Source organism: Rana temporaria, chromosome 5, assembly GCF_905171775.1.
Source record: "Rana temporaria chromosome 5, aRanTem1.1, whole genome shotgun sequence".
Taxonomy (NCBI): Eukaryota; Metazoa; Chordata; class Amphibia; order Anura; family Ranidae; genus Rana; species Rana temporaria.
The window spans coordinates 370,284,371-370,291,862 of record NC_053493.1 but is presented as its reverse complement, the minus strand read 5'-3'; the positions used below and the strand labels follow the sequence as shown (position 1 = coordinate 370,291,862).

Genomic DNA, 7,492 nt, shown 5'->3' with positions numbered 1-7,492 from the left:
CTGAGTGTGCACTACAAAGATAAAGGCAAGTCTGTCACCAAAAAAAGTGAGTGCAACCTTTGTGTTAAAGTGCAAGGCCAAAATCAAAATTAGAGATGTGTTGCAGGATTCCATTGAAAGGTTATTTATTACCGATGGACGCCGCACAAGACACCAAAACTGTAAGTACAAAAAACTTTTTTCCAAAGGAATCCGCTGCAACTTTAGGGGTGCGCGCTATACGCGGGAGCGCGCTATACCCCAATAAATACGGTATGTAAACCCAATCTTCGAAATGTCAAAAAAGTGTCAACATTTTCATGTCCTTTCAAGTTCCTTTTTTAAACCTCCAGCTTTTATTAAGGTAATATTTGGCTATTTTGCCATAAAAGTCCTTGTTCAGGCACTTCCTGACAGAAGGTGACAATGCTCTGTCCCCTTCTCAGTTGAGCTTCTGCATTGTCTTGTTGTCAAATGGGATCCCAATGTAGACCTACAGGTGGCTGCTACCATAAGGTTATCTAAATTAAATCTGGGGACACCCTACCTTAGGCCTCATGCACACTGGAAGTTAAAATAACGTTATAAAAACGCCAGTAGCTTTGCAGTGAGTTCTCCAACTTTTTTCAATGTTTTTGCAATAGCTTTTTTTTTTTTTCAATGGATCAAAAACTTTAAAAAATGCTGGTGAGTGACGTTTATCAGCATTAGAGCGTTTTTACAGCTGAAAAAGGTCTCTCAGAACCCACTAGTTTTGTCTTTTTTTTTTTACTGCTCAAAAACAGCACTGCCCAAAACTGCTGATAACAGCCTATGTGTGCATGGACTCATAGGATAATATGATGGAGAGTTTATTGACTGTAGAAAAAAAAAAAGAAGGTCTCCAGCCAAAAACAGCTGCTGTAAAAACTTCAAAAAACGTCCAGTGTGCATGAGGCCTAATTGTAATCGCAAATCACACCCCCATTTTTAATGCACCCTGAAATTAATGGTCACAGACTTTCGGAAGAGGCAGAAATTCAAGGTAGAAAGGCAAACTTTCTTGGGCATCATGGGCACAGAAATAATGCGGTGCGCTGCAGAAGTGTAAAAAAACACAACTTCACCGTACTGGTCTTACTCAAGCTTCTTGGCTGGCTTTCTCTTAGCTATGCACTGCCTGGTACAGGGCTGGTTTCAATAGGGCATGAGGCCAGGACAACAGACACTTTAGAGGGGAAAAGTCTTAAATTTGGGTAAACTGATCTCTCCAAGTCACCAGTGCACCCACTGAGAATGCAGGAGGTTCACAAGTCCTAGCTACAAATCTGGACTAGTTTGTTTTTCAACCTGGACACCAGATGGTCCAGGTCCAGTGTTTCCTAACCACATCAGAGAGCTCATATAATATCCAGGTGAAGAGAAAAATGTCTGGAATCCAGATATTGATAATTGAGGAAGTCTGCATGCGGCAGTAAGGGCCTGAAGTGTGAAGTTCTGCTCATTTCAGAAACAGACCCACTTCTCTTTGAGAATGGCTTCTGGTGCCTCCCTGATAGTTGGTGTAGCCATTGATGAGGTATTGTTTGACTGAATAGCGGTCAGGTGACCTTGCAGCCGAGGGGTCCAGCTTTGCAGAGATAAGAGAATTGCAGGGCTTCCTATGACAAAAAAATCCCCTGTACAAATAAGGTGTTCAACAAACAAAAAATTCCAAGCTCTACTTACCAACCACCCTTCGACCAACCAGATTAACCTGTCTAACAGTATGTGTTTAAAAACAGGGGTTTAGTTGCACAAATTTGAAAATACATGCAGAAGCTACAGGCCCCAACAAGGCACCCTGTGATCTGTAGACCCTTTAACTTATAAGGGGCTCCACAGTGGAAGCACATGTATTGCGATGAGATAGGTGAAGGCAGATGGACTGGAGGGAGCCTACCCCTCCTTAAAGCGGGGGTTCACCCTATATAAAAATTTTTTTTTCCCTCTAGCATTAAATTCGGCATAGTAGCGCGAGCTACAGTATGCCTGTCTGTAATTTTTTTCCCCCGTACTCACTGTTATATCGTACATAGAAGATTCCGGGGAATGGGCGTTCCTATGGACAGGGAAGGTGATTGACGGCCGGCCGTGGCACGTCACGCTTCTCCGGAAATTGACGAAATAGGCTTGGCTCTTCACGGCGCCTGCGCATAGCCTGTGCGCAGGCGCCGTGAAGAGCCGAGACCTACTCCGGCTGTCTTCGGGGAGCGTGACGTGCCAGAGCCGGCCGTCAATCACCCTCCCTCTTGCTAGGAACGCCCATTCCCCGCGGCAGACGGAATCGTCTATGTACGATATAACCGTGAGTACGGGGATAAAAAAATTAAGACCGGCATAGTGTAGCTCGCGCTACTATGCCGGATTTTATGCTGAAATGTTGTTCAGCAGGGTGAACCACCACTTTAAAAAAAGGCAAATGTGTCAATGTGTTGCCTAACCTAAAATCAAGCATACAAAAAATCTGCCTCTACCCTCAACTATAACTGGCCTTTGCAGCAAGGAGCATTGGAAGGCAACACATATCAAAACAATAGCCAAGGAAAGATCCTTGGAAAAATTCCAACCACTCTGTGACCAACCAGATTAACCTGTCTAACAGTATGCATTTAAAAACAGGCCCTGGAGTGTGAAGTTCCACCCACATCAGAAACAGACCAACTTCTCTTTGAGAATGACTTCTGGTGCCTCCCTGATAGTTGGTGTAAGATACTGTTGTGGTATTGTCTGATTGAATAGCAGCCTGGTGACCTTGCAGCCGAGGGGTCCAGCTCTGCAGAGATAATAGAATTGCAGGGCTTCCCCTGTACAGGCTGGCATCTATCGCGATTACCTTCCACACCTACAGGAAGGAGCATTTCCCCCGATTCTAGTGTGGGACTCAAAGTCACCACATTAGGTCAAGCCTGAGACTGGGACTGCTTGCCTAACAATGTCAGAATGTCGAGTTGCAATGATCTGCATTGAAATTGGGCCATCATTAGGCCCAGAACGATTTGCTTTTATGTACGCATTAATGGGGGGGGGCGTCATATCTAGGATAATGCCCGGATATTTCAAGCAACGAGTCACATCCATCGCTGACTTGGAGTTTTAGGATCCACCTGAAATCTCTGTAGAATCTGCACCATCAGACATGCATCTTTTCACACAGGTACAGACTAGTACGCCAGTGTTTCTCTTCTCCCTCAGTTTCTTTCCCTCACACAGCTATGTGACCCAGTGTTGATGGAGAGGGGGCAGTGGAGGAGAAACCAAGGACAATGTGCAGGTACCCAATTGTGCTCCTTATAAACCATTGACATCCTTGGTTGTTAGGACACAACGGCTAGCCCTCATAATGCTGCACAATAAAAACCTAAGTCTTTAACCACTTGCTTGCTGGGCACATAAACCCCCTTCGTGACCGGGCGAAATTTCAGCTTCCGGCACTGCGTCGCTTTAACGGACATTCACGCGGTCGTGCGACGTGGCTCCCAAACAAAATTGACATCCTTTTTTCCCCACAAATAGAGCTTTCTTTTGGTGGTATTTGATCACCTCTGCGGTTTTTATTTTTTGCGCTATAAACAAAAAAAGAGCGACAATTTAAAAAAAATATATATATTTTTTACTTGTTGCTATAATAAATATCCCAATTTTTTTTCTCAGTTAAGGGCGATACGTATTTGTTGACGTATTTTTGTAAAAAATAAAATAAAAATCGCAATAAGCGACTGGTTTGCGCAAAAGTTATAGCGCCTACAAAATGGGGAACAGAATTATGATTTTTTTTATTTTTATACTAGTAATGGCGGCGATCTGCGATTTTTATTGAGACTGCGATATTGCGGCGGACGTATCGGACACTTTTGACACAAATTTGGGACCATTCACATTTATACAGCGATCAGTGCTATAAAAATGCACTAATTACTGTATAAATGTGACTGGCAGGGAAGGGGATAACACTAGGGGGTGAGGAAGGGGTTAAATGTGTATCATGGGTGTGTTCTAACTGTGTGGGGGGAGGGGGGTGACCGATGCTGTGTCCCTATGTACAAGGGACACAGATCGGTCTCCTCTCCTCTGACAGCACGTGGAGCTCTGTGTTTACACACAGAGCTCCACGTTCCTGCTGTGTTACCGACGATCGCGTGTACCCGGCGGACATCGCGGCCGCCAGGTACACGCATAGGCTCTTCGGCGATGCGCCGGGACAGTGTTTACCCGCTGCGCGCCCCTCAGTGGCACGCGCGGGTAATGCACATAAAAGGACGTCCACTCGGCACTTGAGCCGCGCTGTGGACGTCTTTTGTCTATAGCGCGGATCTCAAGTGTTAAGTAACAAAAAAAGGCAGGCTTGATCTACCGAACGCTTGTAAATTTTTGGGCATTTTGCCACGTCGCACCTAAGAAATTCTGATGGCACTCTGGTTGAAGCTGGTTGTTCTAGCCTGCCCTGTTGACTGCACCTATGGACAAAGGCCTGCTAGGGGCATGAAACGGTGGACCACAGACTTAAGATCATAACCACTTCCAGGTAAACGAAAATCTTCTGTAATTTGACATTCGCACTTTTGCCCCTGGAAATTACCACATTGTACCACTTTTAAGAAAACTAGGAATTTATTATTTCTTTTAAATATTTTCCAGTGTACAAACTACCAAAATAACCACAGCAGGACATGAAGCGCATAGAGGTAAAGAACCTGTCTAGGAGTTGTGTATGGCTAGAACCCGCAGGAATTGCAGCTAGATATTACATATCTACAGTAGAAGCCAGTCCCATCAAGTCTACAACCTACTTATATACAGTCAATTACTGCTACGTAAATAAACGCACCTACTCTTTTTAGAATATCTTGCAGGTCTATTAAGGCAATCCGCAGATACAAATATACACAAATAAAGCTCTAATTTACAAAATGTAACATCATAAAAATTGTAACATTATAAAAAAAAAATACACATATTGTTTTGTATCCATCACCTACATACAGAAGAGGGAACTATTTTGTTGCTTTAGACCAGGGGTCTCCAAACTTTCTTAGCAAAGGGCCAGTTCACTGTCCTTCAGAGTTTAGGGGGGCCGGACTGTTCCCAGTGGGGGAAAACAATGGCCCATCTTTGGTATTAGGGGGAGAAACAGTTGGCGTCAGTGGGAGGAATAGTGCCCCATTGTTGGTGACAGTGGGAGGTTCTAGGCCCCATTTTTGGTGACAGTGGGAGGACTTATGGCCCTATTGTTGGTGACAGTGGAATGATTTTTGGCCCCATTGTTGGTGACAGTGGGGGGATTTATGGGCCCCATTTTTGGTGACAGTGGAAGGTTTTATGGCCCCATTGTTGGTGACAGTGGGAGGATTTATGACCCCATTGTTGGTGACAGTGGGAGGATCTAGGCCCCATTGTTGGTGACAGTAGGAGGATTTATGACCCCATGGTGACAGTGGGAGGATTTATGGGCCCTATTGTTGGTGACAGTCGGAGGATTTATTCCCCATTGTTGGTGACAGTGGGAGGATCTAGGCCCCATTGTTGGTGACAGTGGGAGGATTTATGACCCCATTGTTGGTGACAGTGGGAGGATTTATGACCCCATGGTAACAGTGGGAGGATTTATGGGCCCGATTGTTGGTGACAGTCGGAGGATTTATTCCCCATTGTTGGTGTCAGTGAAAAGAGCCTCAAGGGCCAGATACAGGCAAGCAAAGGGCCGCATCTGGCCCCAGGGCCGCAGTTTGGAGACCCCTGCTTTAGACTATCACAGATCTCAGTGACAGACAGGGTGCAAATTCCTGAACACCACGTCAGCATATTAAATGGTCACCTCTGCCAAATACAGACGATGGGCACACGTTTAATGGTCAGTCCACCCAAAATGATATTTATAGGCAGATGCTGGAAGGCTAAATCACTCACTAATGTGTCTCCAACTATGAAAGTTCCCCACAAAGTGCTGCAAAAAACACACTTGTCACAATGACATTTCAACTTAAAGCAGAATATGAACGACAGTTAAATACAGGGGTTTAGTTGCATCAAATACATCAAATGTATTTTTTTTAAATGCAACTAGTACCTAATTCAGCACTTAGACTTGAAGGAGGAGGAACAACACTGGGAACAAACCTGTGCTGCCTGCAAGTATGCAGAAAAAGAGCAATCTGACAGTAGACGAGAGCAGAGTGAACACAGGATTGACCTCATTGGCCTCTTACACCAGTGGTTCTCAACCTCAGTCCTCAAGTACCCCCAACAGGCCATGTTTTCAGATTTTCTTTTTACTTTTCACAGCTGCTTTAAATCAATATCAATGACATGGTATTGATAAGAGCTATTTTATCTAAGGGAAGTTCCCAAAACATGGCCCATTGGGGGTACTCGAGGATGGAGGTTGAGAACCACTGTCTTACACAACCTGAATTATTGAGAACTATTGAACAGATAGATAACACTGCTAAAACGCAATCTGTCTAAACCCGAAGCTTCTTCCATTGAGATCAATTGCAAAATTATTGATCCCTTCTCACATGCCAGGGTGCTGGGTGTAATCCTAGACTTTAACTTCTCCTACGAGCTCTACATTCAATCACTGACTAAATCTTACCACCTTAACCTCTCTAACGTTTCCAGAAATCCCCCCTTAACTCACAAAACAATTTCTTCACTCCTTGGCCATCTCCCGCCTTGGCTACTGCAACTCCCTTTATGCTGGCCTACCTTGACATAGGCCATCTCCCCTTCAGTCTATTATGAATGCTGCTGCTAGACTTGTACACCTGACATTCCGATCTGTGGCTCCTGCCCCACTCTTCCAATCCCTTCACTGGTTTGCACTAACCCAGTATACAAAATCCTAAATACTAACCACAATATACAAAGCCATAACTGCCCCCAGCTACATCACCGTCATCTCAAGATATTTCCTAAATCGTATTCTCCACTCCTCCCAACACATCTTTCTCTCTAGCTTTTTTTTTTTTAATATCCAACTAAGTTTTATTTAGCTTTCAGATGTACAAGGCAAACAAAGTCCCCTTAACACTTTCTCTCTAGCTTACTTGTCACCTCCTCCCATACTTGCCTTTAGGACTTCTCCAGAAGCTCTCACATAATCTGGAACTCCATATCCCAGTATATCTGGTTAGCTCCTTACCTGTCCACCTTTAGGCGATCTTTGAAAACTCGATTGTTCAGGGAAGTCTATCCCTCCTCCAACTAAAAACTGTACTTCATCAGATTATCCCCTGCAGGCATTACCCTTTGTCACCCCATCCAAGATTGTAAGCTCCAGGAGCAGGGCCTATTCCTTCTGTATTGACCTGTACTAAATTGTACTGCCTCCCATTATATTGGGATGGCGCAAACTGTTAGGCCCCGTACACACGACCGGATCTATCCGCTGGGATTGATCCGCGGATCAGTTCCAGCAGATAGATCTGGTCGTGTGTACGTCCGAGCGGACATTTCCCAGCGGATAAAAATCCAGCCGACGGATTCCCAGCGG

At 44.7% G+C, this 7,492-nt stretch overlaps 1 long non-coding RNA gene across 1 annotated transcript; it reads right to left on the bottom strand.

The window, feature by feature from the left end:
* Nucleotides 1–5,510: 5,510 nt before the first annotated feature.
* Nucleotides 5,511–7,423, bottom strand: LOC120941442. The gene is made up of 2 exons (XR_005749543.1): nucleotides 6,404–7,423; nucleotides 5,511–6,219 (listed from the first exon to the last, which is right to left on the bottom strand). It is a non-coding gene; the product is annotated as an uncharacterized LOC120941442 (long non-coding RNA).
* Between the last annotated feature and the right edge of the window lie 69 nt (nucleotides 7,424–7,492).